The sequence below is a fragment of the Rhinopithecus roxellana genome, chromosome 10 (genome assembly GCF_007565055.1).
Source record: "Rhinopithecus roxellana isolate Shanxi Qingling chromosome 10, ASM756505v1, whole genome shotgun sequence".
NCBI classification, from domain to species: Eukaryota; Metazoa; Chordata; class Mammalia; order Primates; family Cercopithecidae; genus Rhinopithecus; species Rhinopithecus roxellana.
The window spans coordinates 62944615-62967350 of NC_044558.1; the positions used below are offsets into that span (position 1 = coordinate 62944615).

A 22736-nucleotide genomic window follows, 5' to 3' on the forward strand; every position below is an offset into this window, starting at 1 on the left:
TATGAAGGACTTCTTATTCTGTTAACTTAAAATTTTTAAATTAAAGAACCAAGGGGAAATTCAGTAAAAAATTAACAGACCATGAAACACAAGAGAGAAAGATGAAAGATGAAATCAATAGAAATTATCTTGACATCAAGATGCTAACTGTAACAAAAATTCTGATCATACAATAGCATGAATTAACAGGAGACAAATTTCAAATAGAAGAAATGATTAGACTTTTAGATTATTTGATAACACAATAACAAATCATACGAGCAAACTGGAAATAATTGAAATATATTGCTAATTTGACGAGAAATATTGACATCCACGGAGATAAGGTTAAACTCATGACACCAATTAGAATATTAGTGACAATGTCATTAAAAGTATTAGCGATATTTTAATATATTAAAAAAGTATTTTAATGTTCTAAGTATATTAAAAGAGTATTTTAAAAATTAGAATCAATGGAGATAATTTTAAACTCATTATACCACCACAATAAGAACATTAATGACAATGTCAGTAAAAGAGTGTTAAATATTAGTCACTACACAAGAAAACTTGCAAAGCCTTTACGTTTCATAGTGCAACACATCATAAAAATTGAGAGTTTTTTTCAAATTTGACATCCATTTAAAAATTTTACATGACATTACTGGATATAATAACTGGATCCATGAAGCTGAAAAATCTTTTTTAAATTGTTGATAATAAAAAATGGATTTCAATTAACTACGGTAAAGACCAAATTATCTATTTTTTCTTTTTTGTGGAAAATAATATAACAAAATTTGTACTTATACATATTAGTAATATTTTTCTTTTACATTAAGTAATATTTAGTTTGTATGTTAATGTATATCCTAATTGAGCCAAATAGAATAGGACATTCTCTAGTTGTAAAGCTTTTTGCTCTTCCTGGAGTAAATCCCTTTTTCTTTTCCTTTTCAGAGGCGGGGTCTTGCTCCTTCACCCAGGCTGGATGGCAGTGGTGTGAACATAGCTCACTGCACCCTTGAACTCCTGAACCCAAGTGATCCTCCCTGCTAAGCCTCCTGAGTAGCTGGGAATACAGGTGCCTGCCACTGCACCTGGTTAATGTTATTTTTTATTTTTTATATTTTTTATTTTTATTTTTTGTCTAGAGACGTATTTCACCTTGTTGTCCAGGGTGGTATACTTTCAAAATTTTCTCATTTGGTTAGTTTTCTACATATCTATTTTTAACTTATTCCCAATCTCTCCAAGAAAACTTTTTTATCTTGATGTTTTAATTTTATTTTAAATAATGCTCAATGGAAGTGTTCAAATATTCAAAAAAACAGAATAGAATAAATTTTAATGTTCCTATCATTCAGCTTCAACAGTGATCAACAACACATCTTCAATCTTGTTTCATCTATACCCTCACTCACTCCCTAATCTCCACTAAATTATTTTGAAACAAATTCCAAATATCATACAATTTATTTTTTTAACATTTTAATTAAATGGATTTATTTAAAAAGACTATAAAATTTGACATCAAGAGAGATTAAAAAAAGACCTATAAAATTTAAATTGACAAATATAAAAATGATTGGCTACAAACAATGTAAGAATACATTTCCCAGCTTCCAAACAAAACATAATTTAAGTATAGTAATTATAAAATTTTTGTACTGTGAGTTCATTTCCCTTATAATTCTTGAGAACCATTCTAAGCAATCTATTTGTATAAAATATAAAATTAAATGTATCATAACTATTAATTTAAAAATTATTTTAAATTTGAGTTTATTGAGTTTGCCATTTTTTGTACATAACAGTGGTTTCTGGTCCCAAGTTCCCCTTGAACGTATTTACTACAATGGTCATTTTACTCCTATTTCCTTCTACAATAGAAAAGAAAGGCTAACCATTCATGGGTCCCATAAAAAACAATGTGAAGGAAGTCTCTAAGAGTGACCAAATATACCAGTGAACATACTATCTTTCTGAAAAAGAAAGAATTAAGTGACCGACTAAGAGATCCATTTTTGCACCAATGAAACACATGGAGGTGAAACCTCAGAACAAGCAGAGCTTAAGCTCGATGACAAGATGTTTTATATGTCAGGCCCGCTGAGAATGTATCTGTCAATCTTGACTAAGCCCAATGCATGGGTGGTGACCCTGAGGTAGCCCAGATGATATGCTCTGAATTTTAGATAGGTCTAGATGTCATTAAAAATCACAACGGTACAGTTTGATGTGAAACTCTAGTCTACCTATCATAAACTAGTTTTCTGAATCAGGCCTTATTCTTAGACCCAAGACCCAGCGATTTCTCCTTTCTTAGATGACATGCCCAATAAAAACAGCAGCCATGATTGGTTTCATTATCTCCCAATTAAGTAGTGGTGACATCACCACTAACACTAGTATCCAAACTCTGACACAAATCCTAAAGGTATTGAGTCAGTAAGACAGAGCAGAAGCTATGTCAGGCCATATTGACCAATTTCTGAGAACCACATTAGCCACATTCATGAAACTAAAACCCATCTATGACACACACATGCCAGATGAGAAAGAAAAAAAAAAAAAGGATGAGGTCATTAAACTTTTTTCCTGGAAACATGATTCCAGTGTTTCAAATAGGAAACCTACCCTGGGAGACTTCTACCAAAGTGCAGAAGGACCTGATGTATGGGCTCATCATCTTAACACTAGAGTCCCAGGTCAAAACTCTAGGAGGAGGATAAGAAAGGTCTAGTCTGTGAAACACCTGAACAGAAAGGTTGTATCCCAAGTGCCCTGCCTATCTGTAATAGCTGCCAGCCAACAGACAGTTCTGGTTACGAAGTTATCTCTTGAGAATGGCTTGATTCTCCCTTATGTCACCAACAGGATTAGTCTGGGCAGGTTTCCCTGGATATTTACTTTCTTAAGATGTTCCTTGCCAAAGACAAACTAGAGCAATGCCTATGTAAGAACAAGGACTCTCAAGATCCTGCTACACAGTATTCACAATTAATAGAGCCCAAGATTCAGGACCACCTAAAGACAACTGACAAAAAGTAAGCGTCAGAGCCAGAGGCCAACCTCTGCTAGATGAAGCAGCAGCACATAGCTCCATTTCTATCTGATAAGGCGACAGAAAGAGGCATCTTGAACGATGAAAAACGAAAGGCTGGGGTCCTAAAAAAAACAGAGGAGCTTCAAAGAAAACACTAAGGAAGACCCACAGAGCTGTATTAATTTTAGTAAAAATAATCATATGCCAACTCGAGAATTGAACCACTTTCTAAATCATAGTATGAACTCATCTCTTCAGATACTTGGTAAGTGGTCAAAGCTTGTTTTTATAATTACTTTCACTGTCTTGGGCAAAAAGTCTTTCTTATCTTTGGTACTTAGGTGTGGTATCAGTTTCTTCCATTTTTGTATGTGTTACAAAAACAATCTCTTTCTCATTTGACATCAACAACCAAGGTGCAGTATAAACACGAAGTTGCTGATATTGTTGCTTTTATACACACAAAATACCAACATCTCCATACGTTTTTAGGCTATAACCAAGGTTTCAGAAAGAATTAATAACAGTTATCCAAAAATATTGTAACATTTAAGGCTAAGTGAAATACAGTAAAGCCTGGTAATATATGTTAAGGAAAAAAACCTAGACCAACATTTTAAATATTGGTTTCTTAAATACGTTAAATACCCATTAACAGAACATAATCTAAGCATCAAAACAAACAGCTAAGCAAATTAATTTTAAAATAAAACAATTTCTAAGTAGATGAATATAATCATGATGTTTATACAGCTATAAAGCATAATTTGGAAGCTAAGCCTAGTGAAAGAATGACTTGTAACAGAATGACAGAATCATTTATGAACCGTTGAGCTGTGCGATTTAAAAAACAATTGTTCTCTCCTCCTCCCACCAAAATCTCCATTTGAGATAAGTTTCAATCATTTTTTTTTTAATTTTTAAAACTTATCTGGCCTAATTTGTGGTGATTGACACAATATTGATAAAACTGCCTTCTTGACCTTCCTCTTGCTCTCCAAAAGAAGTGGTTTAAACAATTACACAAATTTTACAAGAGCTTCTGCCAGGGCTCAGGCACCACAGTGCAGAGTCACTACCGTAGTTAACATCTGCTCCCCAGAGTCTTTAGGCATTAAGTGGTTCAGTGAGAGCTTCAGCCCTAGTCGTATTTTCAGGTCTTCTCAGCCGGGACTCCTGTCGTTTTTCATACAGCATAGTGACAAAGTCAAGTAGGAACATAAAACTTGCTATAAATCCAAACACAACTGCAGCAATTTCAGCTGAAGTCCTGTCATGCGTGGAAACAAAAATCTTGGATGCCAACAAAAACACACACCCTGTTCCCAAAGTAATATAAAAATATGATGATTTTACTTTTGTGGTATCAACTCTCATAAAATGGAGTGTAATACACAATCAGTATAAGGAGACTCAGAAGAAAGGCATTGCAGCTTACTAACTCAAAAAAATAAAGTCCTCCACACAAAGTACATTGTGATACAACTTCTTCACAGATGAAGGCCAGCAGAGACAGCAACAGCTTCAAGCCCTGGAGAACGCGCCGGAGCCATGGGAGCCGACTCAGGAAGAAGTAGGCAGCGAGGCCGCTCCAGGGGCCTCTGGCGGGGCCCGGGTCCTCCTCGGTAGTGGGACTGTACACCGCTCCATTCTCCATCACCTCGGGCAGGTGAGCACGGCGGCCGCAGCAACCGGGCGGCTGACTTCTCAGACGCCAGAAGTCCCCGGTAGCGGGAAGGTGGCCATCACTTCCTGAGTCTCTTCATACAATTTCATTCATAAATACTTCAGTATGTATTTCTTTTTTTTTTTTTTTTTTAGTAGAGACGGGGTTTCACCGTATGTATTTCTAAGATAAGAAATCTTAAAATTAGCATCACAATCACACCGTTATCCTACCTAAAACTACTTTAAAATTTCTTCATAACTTCAAGCCCAGTCAATGTCCATATTCCCTAATTATCTTATATAGTGTGATTGGTTGCTGTATCTGTAAGTCTCTTAATCTATATTGTTCTTCTGCTATCTTTTTTTCCTATTATTCTAACTTTTGTTGAATAAATCAGATTATTTGTCCTGAATGATGTTACACACTTAGGATTTTGCTGATTGCCTTTCTGTGGTGATGTTTAACATTATTCTGTGCTCTGTATTTTCTATAAATTGGCAATTAGATCTAGAGGCTTATCAGGTTCATGTTTGATTTTTTTCTTCTAAGACTGCTTTATAATTGGTGTTGGATACTTCCACCAGGAAGCATATAATGTCTGATTTTCTCTCTTTTTGTGATATCAGTTATTAGTAATTCTTGTCAGGTCCAGGAATTCATTATGGGCTGTAAAATGTTGATGTTGTAATTCTATTATTTCAGCTTTGACTTTGGAGAGAAACTTCCTTTCATCAATTATTTGATTACCTACCAGTCCTTACATCAATACCTCTCCAATTACTTTGATTGTCTGAAGCTTATACTGTCATAGATTCCTCAGCAAAAAATTCTCTTGGGTTCTTGCATGCATACGAGCTTGTGTGTTATCTTTATAGTTAAAGGTCAGTTTGGCTAGATAAAAAATTCATGGTTTACCTTTTCTATCTTGACTGCCTAAAATACATTAATCTATTGTTTTCTGGTATACAGCATTATTACTGACAATGTGATGACAATCTGTTTTTTTTTTCCCCCTTATAAGTGACTTTGTCTATTTGTATGGATGCCCAGAGGGTTTTAAAACATTTTTGTTTAAAATCTTATTATTTTACAGACTATGTCTTGATAGTGACCATTCTGAATCCATTTTCTCAGGTACACAGTATTTTCTTCTTATATGGAAATTGAAGTAATTTTTTTATTTTAGGAAACTATTTTTATTGTTGTTATAGTTTTTAGGATTTCTTATGTTCCATTGCTTTAATTTTCTACTTTGGGGATTCCTGTTATGCCAGGGAGTTTTTGAACCTCCTTTGAAGATTGTAATCCTTCTTAGAATGATGTTTTTAGGGATGAGTTGTGGTGAGTCTCTCCTGTAATCCCAGCAATTTTGGAGGCTGAGGTGGGAGGATAGCTTGAGGCCAGGAGTTTGAGACCAGCATGGGCAACACACCCATCTCTAGAGAAAAAAAAAAAAAAAAAGTGCCAGTCATGGTGGTGGGAGGATTGCTTGAGCCCAGGAGTTTGACACTGCATGGAATATGTTTATACCATGTGATCATGCCACTGCCTCCAGCCGGGGTGACAGGGTGAGAGCCTGTCTCTAAGAATAGCAATAATAAAAAATAAAAAATAGTGTTTTAAAATTCATAAAACACAGGCCGGGCCGGTCGCTCATGCCTGTAATTCCAGCACTTTGGGAGGCCGAGGTGGGTGGATCACCTGAGGTCAGGAGTTTGAGATCAGCCTGGCCAACCTGGTGAAACCCCATCTCTACTAAAAATACAAAAATTAGCTGGGCGTGGTGGCACATGCCTGTAATCCCAGCTACTTGGGAGGCTGAGGCAGGAGTATCACTTGAACCCAGGAGGCAGAGGTTGCAGTGAGCCTAGATTGCACCATTGCACTCCAGCCTGGTGACAGAGTGAGACTCCATCTCAAAAAAAAAAAAAAAAAAAAAAAAAAAAAAAAGATTCACAAAACACAATACATGGGTTTAGAAAGGAAAGCGATTATATGCTGCAATGTAGTTTTATTAAAACAGAAAACACAGGTCGAAAAGATATTTGCATATCCATGTTCAACAGCAGCCTTATTCACAATAGCCAAAAGGTAGAAATAACCCAGGTGGCCATCAGTAGATAAATGGATAAAAAAGTGTGGTATAAGCATACAATGGAATATTATTCAGCCTTAAAAAGGAAAGAAATTCTGCTACAACATGTATGAAAATTGAAGACATTGTGCTTAGTGAAAGAAGCCAATCACAAAAGGACGAATATTGTATGATTTCACTTATATGTGGTATAATAGTCAAATAGTCGATAGTAGTCAAATTCACAGAGATAGAAAGTAGAGTGATGGTTGCCAGGGGCTGGCAGGAGATGAAATGGAGAATTATTATTTAATGGGTACAGAGTTTCAGTTGGGAAAGATAAGGAAGTTCTGGAGCTGGATAGATGTTTGCACACAGGTTGTACTTAGTGCCACAGATACTTAAAATGATTAAAATGGTAAATTTTATGCTATGTATATTTTACCACAATTTAAAAAAATAGAAAACACATTTGTATACGTAACATGTATGCTTCTTTATATGTATTACATAAAAAGACTTTACATGTATTAATAACAAGATTTCACACAGGTATCTACAGTAACATGTGATTTAGTGGCAAGTCTCATAATTACCAGAATTTTGAAGTAGTGATGAGTCTAAACAATATTTTAAACCATCTGCAGCATTGGCAATGTGATGTAAAAATATCTGGTGACAAAGTCAGAGGTTCTGCTAATATTACTGTGGCTTATTAGCTAAGGTCGTAATTAAATAAAATGATAAATTTCAGTTAGATTAAGTGCAAATGAAGATGTAATGTTCATCCAAGTTCACAGACCCCGTTTTTTCTAAGTAGGTATCCCTTCAGAATTTGTGGCCTCTCAGGTAAGAATCCTTATATTTGTGTTAGATCTTCTTTTTTTGTATTTGAAATTCATTATTTTTCATTTTATCTTTTTAAAAACCTTTTTAAGATTTCTCTTTTTAAATTGAGATAAAATATACATGCATAGGCCAGGCACGGTGGCTCACGGCTGTAATCCCAGCACTTTGGGAGGCCAAGGCGGGCAGATCATGAGGTTAGGAGATCGAGACCATCCTGGCTAACACAGTTAAACCACCTCTCTACTGAAAATACAAAAAATTAGCTGGGCGTGGTGGTGGGCACCTGTAGTCCCAGCTACTTGGGAGGCTGAGGCAGGAGAATGGCGTGAGCCTGGGAGGCGCAGCTTGTGGTGAGCGGAGATCGCGCCACTGCACTCCAGCCTGGGCGACAGAGCGAGATTCCATCTCAAAAAAAAAAAAAAAAAAAAAAGTGCATAAAGATGGCTGAATTAGTGAATTTTTTTTTTTTTTTTTTTTTTTTTTTTTTTTTTTTTTTTTTTTTTGAGACGGAGTCTCGCTCTGTCGCCCAGGCTGGAGTGCGGTGGCCGGATCTCAGCTCACTGCAAGCTCCGCCTCCCGGGTTTACGCCATTCTCCTGCCTCAGCCTCCCGGGTAGCTGGGACTACAGGCGCCGCCACCTCGCCCGGCTAGTTTTTTGTAGTTTTTAGTAGAGACGGGGTTTCACCATGTTAGCCAGGATGGTCTTGATCTCCTGACCTCGTGATCCACCCATCTCAGCCTCCCAAAGTGCTGGGATTACAGGCTTGAGCCACCCCGCCCGGCCTGAATTAGTGAATTTTTGACAAAATGTATGTAGTTGTATAACCAACTATACCAATGAAGATGTAGAACATTTCCATCATCCCAGAAATTTTCTTTGTGTCATATTCTAATTCATTTCTCTAAAGCTCAGAGGCAACCACTTTTCTTGAATTTCATGTAAATATAATTACATAGTTAAGTACTCTCTTGTGTCTGGCTTCCTTCACTGAACATACTGTTATTTAGATTCATTCATACTGTTATATGCATACTCTTATTTATTTATTTATTTTTGAGATGGAGTCTGACTCCATTGCCCAGGCTGGAGTTCAGTAATGCAGTCTCGACTCACTGCAGCCTCCCTCTCCTGGGTTCAAGTGATTCTCCTGCCTCAGCCTCCCAAGTAGCTGGGATTACCGGCCTGTGCTCCCATGCCTGGCTAATTTTGTTATGTGTATTTTTTTAATTTTATTTTTGAATAGTATTCCATGAAATGAATATATCACAACTGTTCATTTATTCTGCTGTTGATAGACATTTGGGTAGTTTCCAGCTTTTCACTATAGTGAATTAAAGTTCTGTAAACATTTGTGGATGTAAGATTTTGTTTCTCTTGGGTAAATACCTAAAAGTAGACTTGCTGGATCATATAGTGGGTGTATGTTTAACTTTACAGAAAACTGTCAGTTTTCCAAAGTCAGTGTACCATTTCATACTCCCACCAGTAACATATCAGAGTGGGTGAGAAGTGGTGTTTCATTATGATTTTAATTTGCATTTTGCTGGCAACTAATATTGAGAACCATTTTATATGTTTTTTTAGCCACCTCTAGATCTTTTGTGAAGTGTCTATTCAAGTCCTCTGCCCATGTTTTGAAACAGTTGTCATTGTAGGACTTCTATGAATGTTCAGGATACAATTCTGTTATTTGACAAACAGGTTGCAAATATTTTCAACTGGTCTGTGATTTCCCTTTTCATTTTTTAGAATGTGTCTTTTGGCCACGTGCTGTGTCTCGTGCCTGTAATCCCAGCACTTTGGGAGGCTGAAGCAGGCGGAATACCTGAGGTCAGGAATTTGAGACCAGCCTGGCCAACATGGTGAAATCCCATCTCTACTAAAAATACAAAAATTAGCTGGGCATGGTGGCATGCAGCTGTAATCCCAGCTACTCGGGAGACCGAGGCAGGAGAATAGCTTGAATCTGGAGGCAGAAGTTACAGTGAGCCGAGATCATGCCACTGCACTCCAGTCTGGGTGATAGAGCGAGGCCCCATCTCAAAAAAAGAAAGTATCAGGGCGCCCAAGATGGCAGAGTCCAGGTCCAGCATCCAGCTCCCAGTGTGAGTGACAAAGAAGATGGGTGATTTCTGCATTTTCAACTGAGGTACCGGGTTCATATCACTGGGGTGTGTCAGACAGTTGGTGCTGGTCAGTGGGTGCAGCCCAACCAGCGAGAACTGAAGCAGGGCGACGCATCGCCTCACTTGGGAAGTACAAGGGGGAAGGGAATTCCTTTTCCTAGCCAAGGGAAACTGAGACACACAACACCTGGAAAATTGGATAACTCTCACCCTAATACTGCGCTTTACCAAGGGTCTTAGCAAATGGCACACCAGGAGATTATATCCCACACCTGCCTGGAGGGTCCCATGCCCACGGAGCCTCCCTCATTGCTAGCACAGCAGTCTGAGATCTAACTGCAAGGCGGCAGCGAGGCTGGGGGAGGGGCGCCTGCCATTGCTAAGGCTTAAGTAGGTAAACAAAGCCACCGGGAAGCTCGAATTGGGTGGAGCCCACTGCAGCTCAAGGAGGCCTGTCTGCCTCTGTAGACTCCACCTCTGGAGACAGGGCATAGCTAAACAAAAAGCAGCAGAAACCTCTGCAGATGTAAAAGTCCCTGTCTGACAGCTTTGAAGACAGCAGTGGTTCTCCCAGCACAGAGGTTGCCATCTGAGAATGGACAGACTGCCTGCTCAAGTGGGTCCCTGACCACTGAGTAGCCTAACTGGGAGACATCCCCCACTAGGTGCAAACTGACACCTCACACCTGACACAGCTGGGTACACTCCTGATCCGAAGCTTCCAGAGCAAGAATCAGACAGCAACAGTCGCTGTTCAGCAATATTCTATCTTCTACGGCCTCTGCTGCTGATAACCAGGCAAACAGGGTCTGGAGTGGACCTCCAGCAAACCCCAACAGACCTGCAGCTGAGGGTCCTGACTGATAGAATGGAAATTAACAAACACAAAGGACACCCACACCAAAACCCCATCAGTACGTCACCATCGTCAAAGACCAAAGGCAGATAAAACAACAAAGATGGGGAAAAAGCAGTGCAGAAAAGCTGGAAATCCAAAATATTGGAGTGCATCTTCCCCTCCAAAGGAACACAGCTCATCACCAGCAATGGAACAAAGCTGGACGGAGAATGACTTTGACAAGTTGAGAGAAGAGGGCTTCAGTCAATCACACTTCTCAGAACTAAACGAGGAACTATGTAACCAGTGCAAAGAAACTAAAAACCTTGAAAAAAGAATGGAAAAATGGATAACTAGAATAACCAATGCAGAGAAATCTATAAACGAACTGATAGAGATGAAAACCATGACACAAGAACTACATGACAAATGCAAAAGCTTCAGTAACCAACTCGATCAACTGGAAGAAAGAGTATCAGTGATTGAAGATCAAATGAATGAAATGAAGCAAGAAGAGAAGGTTAGAGAAAAAAGAGTAAAAAGAAATGAACAAAACCTCCAAGAAATATGGGATTATGTGAAAAGACCAAATCTACGTCTGATTGGTGTGCCTGAAAGTGACAGGGAGAATGGAACCAAGTTGGAAAACACTCTGCAGGATATTATCCGGGAGAACTTCCCCAACCTAGCAAGGAAAGCCAACATTCAAATTCAGGAAATACAGAGAATGCCACAAAGATACTCCTCGAGAAGAGCAACTCCAAGACACATAATTGTCAGATTCACCAAAGTTGAAATGAAGGAAAGGGGCGGAGCAAGATGGCCTGAATAGGAACAGCTCCAGTCTCCAACTCCCAGCGTGAGCAACACAGAAGACCGGTGATTTCTGCATTTTCAACTGAGGTACTGGGGTCATCTCACTAGGGAGTGCTGGACAATCGGTGCTGGTCAGCTGCTGCAGCCTGACCAGCGAGAGCTGAAGCAGGGTGAGGCATCGCCTCACCTGGAAGCGCAAGGGGGAAGGTAATCCCTTTTCCTAGCCAGGGGAACTGAGACACACAACACCTGGAAAATCGGGTAACTCCCACCCCAATACTGCGCTTTAAGCAGACAGGCACACCAGGAGAATATATACCACACCTGGCCGGGAGGGTCCCACACCCACGGAGCCACCCTCACTGCTAACACAGCAGTCTGTGGCGATCTATCCGCAAGGCAGCAGCGAGGCTCGGGGAGGGGTGCCCGCCATTGCTGAGGCTTAAGTAGGTAAACAAAGCCGCTGGGAAGCTCGAACTGGGTGGAGCTCACAGCAGCTCAAGGAAGCCTGCCTGTCTCTGTAGTCTCCACCTCTGGGGACAGCGCACAGCTGAAGACCAACAGGGGAAGCAGCGGGGGCCGGTGCAGACGCGAACGACTCTGTCTGACAGCTTTGGGGAGAGCTGTGGATCTCCCAACACGGAGGTTGAGATCTGAGAACGGACAGACTGCCTGCTCAGGTGGGTCCCCGACCCCTGAGTAGCCTAGCTGGGAGACATCCCCCACTAGGGGCAGTCTGACACCCCACACCTCACAGGGTGGAGTACACCCCTGAGAGGAAACTTCCAAAGGAAGAATCAGACAGGTACACTCGCTGTTCAGCAATATTCTATCTTCGGCAACCTCTGCTGCTGATACCCAGGCAAACAGGGTCTGGAGTGGACCTCAAGCAATCTCCAACAGACCAACAGACAGTCCTTCTGACTGTCAGAAGGAAAACTATCAAACAGGAAGGACACCTATACGAAAACCCCATCAGTACGTCACCATCATCAAAGACCAGAGACAGATAAAACCACAAAGATGGGGAAGAAGCAGGGCAGAAAAGCTGGAAATTCAAAAAATAAGAGCGCATCTCCCCCTGCAAAGGAGCGCAGCACATTGCCAGCAACGGATCAAAGCTGGTCAGAGAATGACTTTGACGAGATGAGAGAAGAAGGCTTCAGTCCATCAAACTTATCAGAGCTAAAGGAGGAATTACGTACCCAGCGCAAAGAAACTAAAAATCTTGAAAAAAGAGTGGAAGAATTGACAGCTAGACTAATTAATGCAGAGAAGATCATAAACGAAATGACAGAGATGAAAACCATGACATGAGAAATACGTGACAAATGCACAAGCTTCATTAACTGACTCGATCAACTGGAAGAAAGAGTATCAGCGATTGAGGATCAAATGAATGAAATGAAGCAAGAAGAGAAACCAAAAGAAAAAAGAAGAAAAAGAAATGAACAAAGCCTTCAAGAAGTATGGGATTATGTAAGAAGACCAAATCTACGTCTGATTGGGGTGCCTGAAAGTGAGGGGGAAAATGGAACCAAGTTGGAAAACACTCTTCAGGATATCATCCAGGAGAACTTCCCCAACCTAGTAGGGCAGGCCAACATTCAAATTCAGGAAATACAGAGAACGCCACAAAGATACTCCTCCAGAAGAGCAACTCCAAGACACATAATTGCCAGATTCACCAAAGTTGAAATGAAGGAAAAAATCTTAAGGGCAGCCAGAGAGAAAGGTCGGGTTACCCACAAAGGGAAGCCCATCAGACTAACAGCAGATCTCTGGGCAGAAACTCTACAGGCAGAAGAGAGTGGGGGCCAATATTCAACGTTCTTAAAGAAAAGAATTTTAAACCCAGAATTTCATATCCAGCCAAACTAAGTTTCATAAGTGAAGGAGAAATAAAATCCTTTACAGATAAGCAAATGCTTAGAGATTTTGTCACCACCAGGCCTGCCTTACAAGAGACCCTGAAGGAAGCTAAACATGGAAAGGAACAACCGGTACCAGCCATTGCAAAAACATGCCAAAATGTAAAGACCATCGAGGCTAGGAAGAAACTGCATCAACTAATGAGCAAAATAACCAGTTAATATCATAATGACAGGATCAAGTTCACACATAACAATATTAACCTTAAATGTAAATGGACTAAATGCTCCAATTAAAAGACACAGACTGGCAAACTGGATACAGAGTCAAGACCCATCAGTCTGCTGTATTCAGGAGACCCATCTCACATGCAGAGACATACATAGGCTCAAAATAAAGGGATGGAGGAAGATCTACCAAGCAAATGGAGAACAAAAAAAAGCAGGGGTTGCAATCCTAGTCTCTCATAAAACAGACTTTAAACCATCAAAGATCAAAAGAGACAAAGAAGGACATTACATAATGGTAAAGGGATCAATTCAACAGGAAGAGCTAACTATCCTAAATATATATGCACCCAATACGGGAGCACCCAGATTCATAAAGCAAGTCCTTAGAGACTTACAAAGAGACTTAGACTCCCATACAATAATAATGGGAGACTTCAACACTCCACTGTCAACATTAGACAGATCAGCGAGACAGAAAGTTAACAAGGATATCCAGGAATTGAACTCATCTCTGCACCAAGCGGACCTAATAGACATCTACAGAACTCTCCACCCCAAATCAATAGAATATACATTCTTCTCAGCACCACATCGCACTTATTCCAAAATTGACCACATAATTGGAAGTAAAGCACTCCTCAGCAAATGTAAAAGAACAGAAATTATAACAAACTGTCTCTCAGACCACAGTGCAATCAAACTAGAACTCAGGACTAAGAAACTCAATCAAAACCGCTCAACTACATGGAAACTGAACAACCTGCTCCTGAATGACTACTGGGTACATAACGAAATGAAGGCAGAAATAAAGATGTTCTTTGAAACCAATGAGAACAAAGATACAACATACCAGAATCTCTGGGACACATTTAAAGCAGTGTGTAGAGGGAAATTTATAGCACTAAATGCCCACAAGAGAAAGCAGGAAAGATCTAAAATGGACACTCCAACATCACAATTAAAAGAACTAGAGAGGCAAGAGCAAACACATTCAAAAGCTAGCAGAAGGCAAGAAATAACTAAGATCAGAGCAGAACTGAAGGAGATAGAGACACAAAAAACCCTCCAAAAAATCAATGAATCCAGGAGTTGGTTTTTTGAAAAGATCAACAAAATTGACAGACTGCTAGCAAGACTAATAAAGAAGAAAAGAGAGAGGAATCAAATAGACGCAATAAAAAATGATAAAGGGGATATCACCACCGACCCCACAGAAATGCAAACAACCATCAGAGAATACTGTAAACGCCTCTACGCAAATCAACTAGAAAATCTAGAAGAAATGGATAATTTCCTGGACACTTACACTCTCCCAAGACTAAACCAGGAAGAAGTTGAATCCCTGAATAGACCAATAGCAGGCCATGAAATTGAGGCAACAATTAATAGCCTACCCACCAAAAAAAGTCCAGGACCAGATGGATTCACAGCTGAATTCTACCAGAGGTACAAGGAGGAGCTGGTACCATTCCTTCTGAAACTATTCCAATCAATAGAAAAAGAGGGAATCCTCCCTAACTCATTTTATGAAGCCAACATCATCCTGATACCAAAGCCTGGCAGAGACACAACAAAAAAAGAGAATTTTAGACCAATATCCCTGATGAACATCGATGCAAAAATTCTCAATAAAATACTGGCAAACCGGATTCAGCAGCACATCAAAAAGCTTATCCACCATGATCAAGTGGGCTTCATCCCTGGGATGCAAGGCTGGTTCAACATTTGCAAATCAATAAACGTAATCCAGCATATAAACAGAACCAAAGACAAGAACCACATGATTATCTCAATAGATGCAGAAAAGGCCTTTGACAAAATTCAACAGCCCTTCATGCTAAGAACGCTCAATAAATTCGGTATTGATGGAACCTACCTCAAAATAATAAGAGCTATTTTTGACAAACCCACAGCTAATATCATTCTGAATGGGCAAAAACTGGAAAAATTCCCTTTGAAAACTGGCAAAAGACAGGGATGCCCTCTCTCACCACTCCTATTCAACATAGTGTTGGAAGTTCTGGCTAGGGCAATCAGGCAAGAGAAAGAAATCAAGGGTATCCAGTTAGGAAAAGAAGAAGTCAAATTGTCCCTGTTTGCAGATGACATGATTGTATATTTAGAAAACCCCATTGTCTCAGCCCAAAATCTCCTTAAGCTGATAAGCAACTTCAGCAAAGTCTCAGGATACAAAATCAATGTGCAAAAATCACAAGCATTCTTATACACCAGTAACAGTCAAGCAGAGAGCCAAATCAGGAATCAACTTCCATTCACAATTGCTTCAAAGAGAATAAAATACCTACGAATCCAACTTACAAGGGATGTAAAGGACCTCTTCAAGGAGAACTACAAACCACTGCTCAGTGAAATCAAAGAGGACACAAACAAATGGAAGAACATACCATGCTCATGGATAGGAAGAATCAATATTGTGAAAATGGCCATACTGCCCAAGGTTATTTATAGATTCAATGCCATCCTCATCAAGCTACCAATGAGTTTCTTCACAGAATTGGAAAAAACTGCTTTAAAGTTCATATGGAACCAAAAAAGAGCCCGCATTGCCAAGACAATCCTAAGTCAAAAGGACAAAGCTGGAGGCGTCACGCTACCTAACTTCAAACTATACTACAAGGCTACAGTAAACAAAACAGCATGGTACTGGTACCAAAACAGAGATATAGACCAATGGAACAGAACAGAGTCCTCAGAAATAATACCACACATCTACAGCCATCTGATCTTTGACAAACCCGAGAGAAACAAGAAATGGGGAAAGGATTCCCTATTTAATAAATGGTGCTGGGAAAATTGGCTAGCCATAAGTAGAAAGCTGAAACTGGATCCTTTCCTTACCCCTTATACGAAGATTAATTCAAGATGGATTAGAGACTTAAATGTTAGACCTAATACCATAAAAACCCTAGAAGAAAATCTAGGTAGTACCATTCAGGACATAGGCATGGGCAAGGACTTCATGTCTAAAACACCAAAAGCAACAGCAGCAAAAGCCAAAATTGACAAATGGGATCTAATTAAACTAAAGAGCTTTTGCACAGCAAAAGAAACTACCATCAGAGTGAACAGGCAACCTACAGAATGGGAGAAAATTTTTGCAACCTACTCATCTGACAAAGGGCTAATATCCAGAGTCTACAAAGAACTCAAACAAATTTACAATAAAAAAAAAAAAACCCCATCAAAAAGTGGGCAAAGGATATGAACAGACATTTCTCAAAAGAAGACATTCATACAGCCAACAGACACATGAAAAAATGCTCATCATCACTCGCCATCAGAGAAATGCAAATCAAAACCACAATGAGATACCATCTCACACCAGTTAGAATGGCAATCATTAAGAAGTCAGGAAACAACAGGTGTTGGAGAGGATGTGGAGAAATAGGAACACTTTTACACTGTTGGTGGGATTGTAAACTAGTTCAACCATTATGGAAAACAGTATGGCAATTCCTCAAGGATCTAGAACTAGATGTACCATATGACCCAGCCATCCCACTACTTGTATATACCCAAAGGATTATAAATTACTCTACTACAAAGAAACATGCACACGTATGTTTATTGCGGCACTATTCACAATAGCAAAGACTTGGAATCAACCCAAATGTCCATCTGTGACAGACTGGATTAAGAAAATGTGGCACATATACACCATGGAATACTATGCAGCCATAAAAAAGGATGAGTTTGTGTCCTTTGTAGGGACATGGATGCAGCTGGAAACCATCATTCTTAGCAGACTATCGCAAGAAGAGAAAACCAAACACCACATGTTCTCACTCATAGGTGGGAACTGAACAATGAGATCACTTGGACTCGGGAAGGGGAACATCACACACTAGGGCCTCTCATGGGGAGGGGGGAGGAGGGAGGGATTGCATTGGGGAGTTATACATGATATAAATGATGAATTGATGGGTGCTGACGAGTTGATGGGTGCAGCACACCAACATGGCATAAGTACACATATGTAACAAACCTGCACGTTATGCACATGTACCCTAGAACTTAAAGTATAAAAAAAAAAAAAAAAAAAAAAGAACATTTGACAAAAAAAAAAAAAAAGAAAAGAAATGAAGGAAACAATGTTAAGGGCAACCAGAGAGAAAGTTTGGGTTACTCACAAAGGGAAGCCCATCAGACTAACAGGAGATCTCTGGGCAGAAACTCTACAAGCCAGAAGAGAGTGGGGGCCAATATTCAACATTCTTAAAGAAAAGAATTTTCAACCCAGAATTTCATATCCAACCAAACTAAGTTTCATAAGTGAAGGAAAAATAAAATACAGACAAGCAAAAGCATAGAGATTTTGTCACCACCAGGCCTGCCCTACAACAGATCCTGAAGGAAGCACTAAACATGGAAAAGAACAACTGGTACCAGCCATTGCAAAAACATGCCAAAATGTAAAGTCCATCGATGCTAGGAAGAAACTGCATCAACTAATGAGCAAAATAACCAGCTAATATCATAATGACAGGATCAAGTTCACACATAAAAACATTAACCTTAAATGTAAATGGACTAAATAGTCCAATTAAAAGACACAGACTGGCAAATTGGATAAAGAGTCAAGACCCATCAGTTTGCTGTATTCAGGAGACCCATCTCACATGCAGAGACACACATAAGCTCAAAATAAAGGGATGGAGGAAGGTCTACTGAGCAAATGGAAAACAAAAAAAGGCAGGGGTTGCAATCCTAGTCTCTGATAAAACAGACTTTAAACCATCAAAGATCAAAAGAGACAAAGAAGGCCACTACATAATGGTAAAGGGATCAATTCAACAGGAAGTGCTAAGTATCCTAAATATATACGCACTCATATATATTTATGCATCCATAATACAGAGGCACCCAGATGCATAAAGCAAGTCCTTAGAGACTTACAAAGAGACTTAGACTCCCATACAATAATAATGGGAGAGCTTAACACTCCACTGTCAACATTAGACAGATCAATGAGACAGAAAGTTAACAAGGATATCCAGGAATTGAACTCAACTCTGCACCAAGCAGACCTAATAGACATCTACAGAACTCTCGACCCCAAATCAACAGAATATACATTCTTCTTAGCACCACATTGCACTTATTCCAAAATTGACCACATAGTTGGAAGTAAACCACTCCTCAGCAAATATAAAAGAACAGAAATTATAACAAACTGTCTCTCAGACCACACTGCAATCAAACTAGAACTCAGGACTAAGAAAATCAATCAAAACCACTCAACTACAAGGAAACTGAACAACCTGTTCCTGAATGACTACTGGGTACATAACGAAATGAAGGCAGAAATAAAGATGATCTTTGAAACCAATGAGAACAAAGATACAACATACCAGAATCTCTGGGACACATTTAAAGCAGTGTGTAGAGGGAAATTTATAGCACTAAATGCCCACAGGAGAAAGCAGGAAAGATCTAAAATTGACACCCTAACATCACAATTAAAAGAACTTGAGAAACAAGAGCAAACACATCCAAAAGCTAGCAGAAGGCAAGAAATAACTAAGATCAGAGCAGAACTGAAGGAGATAGAGACACAAAAACCCTCCAAAAAATCAATGAATCCAGGAGCTGGTTTTTTGAAAAGATCAACAAAATTGACAGACCGCTAGCAAGACTAATAAAGAAGAAAAGAGAGAAGAATCAAATAGATGCAATAAAAAATGATAAAGGGGATATCACCACCGACCCTACAGACATACAAACTACCATCAGAGAATACTATAAACACCTCTATGCAAATTAACTAGAAAACCTAGAAGAAATGGATAAATTTCTGGACACATACACTCTCCCAAGACTAAACCAGGAAGAAGTTGAATCCCTGAATAGACCAATAGCAGGCTTTGAAATTGAGGCAATAATTAATAGCCTACCAACCAATAAAAGTCCAGGACCAGATGGATTCACAATTGAATTCTACCAGAGGTACAAGGAGGAGCTGGTACCATTCCTTCTGAAACTATTCCAATCAATAGAGAAAGAGGGAATCCTCCCTAACTCATTTTACGAGGCCAACATCATCCTGACCCAAAGCCTGGCAGAGACACAACAAAAATAGAGAATTTTAAACTAATATCCCTGATGAACATCAATGCAAAAATCCTCAATAAAATACTGGCAAACAGAATCCAGCAGCACATCAAAAAGCTTATCCACCAAGATCAAGTGGGCTTCATCCCTAGGATGCAAGGCTGGTTCAACATATGCAAATCAATAAACATAATCCAGCATATAAACAGAACCAAAGACAAAAACCACATGATTATCTCAATAGATGCAGAAAAGGCCTTTGACAAAATTCAACAGCGCTTCATGCTAAAAACTCTCAATAAATTCGGTATTGATGGAACATATCTCAAAATAATAAGAGCTATTTATGACAAACTCACAGCCAATATCATACTGAATGGGCAAAAACTGGAAGCATTCCCTTTGAAAACTGGCACAAGACAAGGATGCCCTCTCTCGCCACTCCTATTCAACATAGTGTTGGAAGTTCTGGCTAGGGCAATCAGGCAAGAGAAAGAAATCAAGGGTATTCAGTTAGGAAAAGAAGTCAAATTGTCCCTGTTTGCAGATGACATGATTGTATATTTAGAAAACCCCATTGTCTCAGCCCAAAATCTCCTTAAGCTGATAAGCAACTTCAGCAAAGTCTCAGGATACAAAATCAATGTGCAAAAATCACAAGCATTCTTATACACCAGTAACAGACAAACAGAGAGCCAAATCAGGAATGAACTCCCTTTCACAATAGCTTCAAAGAGAATAAAATACCTAAGAATACAACTGACAAGGGATGTAGAGAACCTCTTCAAGGAGAGTTACAAACCACTACTCAGTGAAATAAAAGAGGACACAAACAAATGGAAGAACATACCATGCTCATGGATAGGAAGAATCAGTATTGTGAAAATGGCCATACTGCCCAAGGTTATTTATAGATTCAATGCCATCCCCATTAAGCTACCAATGACTTTCTTCACAGAATTGGAAAAAACTGCTTTAAAGTTCATATGGAACCAAAAAAGAGCCCACATTGCCAAGACAATCCTAAGTTGAAAGAACAAACCTGGAGGCATCATGCTACCTGACTTCAAACTATACTACAAGGCTACAGTAACCAAAGCAGCATGGTACTGGTACCAAAACAGAGATATAGACCAACGGAACAGAACAGAGTCCCCAGAAATAATATCACACATCTACAGCCATCTGATCTTTGACAAACCTGACAAAAACAAGATGTGTGGAAAGGATTCCCTATTTAATAAATGGTGCTGGGAAAATTGGCTAGCCATAAGTAGAAAGCTGAAACTGGATCCTTTCCTTACTCCTTATATGAAAATTAATTCAAGATGGATTAGAGATTTAAATGTTAGACCTAAAACCATAAAAACCCTAGAAGAAAACCTAGGTAATACCATTCAGGACATAGGCATGGGCAAGGACTTCATGTCTAAAACACCAAAAGCAATGACAACAAAAGCCAAAATTGACAAATGGGATTTAATTAAACTAAAGAGCTTCTGCACAGCAAAAGAAACTACCATCAGAGTGAACAGGCAACCTACAGAATGGGAGAAATTTTTTGCAATCTACTCATCTGACAAAGGGCTAATATCCAGAACCTACAAAGAACTCAAACAAATTTACAAGAAAAAAACAAACAACCCCATCAAAAAGTGGGCAAAGGATATAAACAGACCCTTCTCAAAAGAAGACATTCATACAGCCAACAGACACATGAAAAAATGCTCATCATCACTCGCCATCAGAGAAATGCAAATCAAAACCACAATGAGATACCATCTCACACCAGTTAGAATGGCAATCATTAAAAAGTCAGGAAACAACAGGTGCTGGAGAGGATGTGGAGAAACAGGAACACTTTTACACTGTTTTTGGGACTGTAAACTAGTTCGACCATTGTTGAAAACAGTGTGGCAATTCCTCAAGGATCTAGAACTAGAAATACCATTTGACCCAGCCATCCCATTACTGGGTATATACCCAAAGGATTATAAATCATGCTGCTATAAAGACACATGCACACGTATGTTTATTGCAGCACTATTCACAATAGCAAAGACTTGGAATCAACCCAAATGTCCATCAGTGACAGACTGGATTAAGAAAATGTGGCACATATACACCATGGAATACTATGCAGCCATAAAAAAGGATGAGTTCATGTCCTTTGTAGGGACATGGATGCAGCTGGAAACCATCATTCTCAGCAAACTATCGCAAGAACAGAAAACCAAACATTGCATGTTCTCACTCAATGGTGGGAATTGAACAATGAGATCACTTGGACACAGGAAAGGGAACATCACACACTGGGGCCTATTGTGGGGAGGGGGGAGGGATAGCATTGGGATATATACCCAATGTAAATGACGAGTTAATGGGTGCAGCACACCAACATGGCACCTGTGTACATATGGAACAAACCTGCACATTGTGCACATGCACTCTAGAACTTAATGTATAATAATAATAACAAAAGAATATATACAAGTTATCAAAAACCATATAAAAAATGCTCAACATCACTAATGATTAGGGAAATGCAAATCAAAACCACAATGCAATACCACCTTACTCCTTCAAGAATGGCTATAATCAGAAAATCAGAAAATAATTGATGTTGGGTTGGATGTGGTGAGAAGGGAACACTGCTACTTCTGGTGGGAATGTAAACTAGTACAACCACTATGGAAAACAGTGTTGGGAAAGTAAACTAGTAAAACGCTGTGGAAAACAGAGATTCCTTAAAGAACTAAAAGTAGGAGTACCATTTGATCCAGCAGTCCCACTACTGTGTATCTAGCCAGAGGAAAAGAAGTCATTATATGCAAAAGATACTTGCATACGCATGTTTGTAGCAACACAATTTGCAGTTGCAAAAATGTGGAACCAACGCAAATGCCCATCAACCAATGAGTGGATAAAGAAACTGTGTTATATATAGAGAGAGGGGAATACTACTCACCATAAAAAGGAATGAATTAATGGCATTTGCAGCAGCCTGGATGGAACTGGAGACTATTGTTCCAAGTGAAGTAACTCAGTAATGGAAAACCAAGCATCATATATTCTCACTCATAAGTGGGAGTTAAGCTATGAAGATGCAAAGGCATAAGAATGATACAATGGACTTTGGGGACACAGGGGGAAAGGGT

The 22736-nt window shown here is 39.3% G+C and overlaps 1 pseudogene; it reads right to left on the reverse strand.

Moving 5' to 3' along the window:
• Positions 1–4138: 4138 nt before the first annotated feature.
• LOC115900081 lies at positions 4139–4688 on the reverse strand (annotated as a pseudogene).
• Between the last annotated feature and the right edge of the window lie 18048 nt (positions 4689–22736).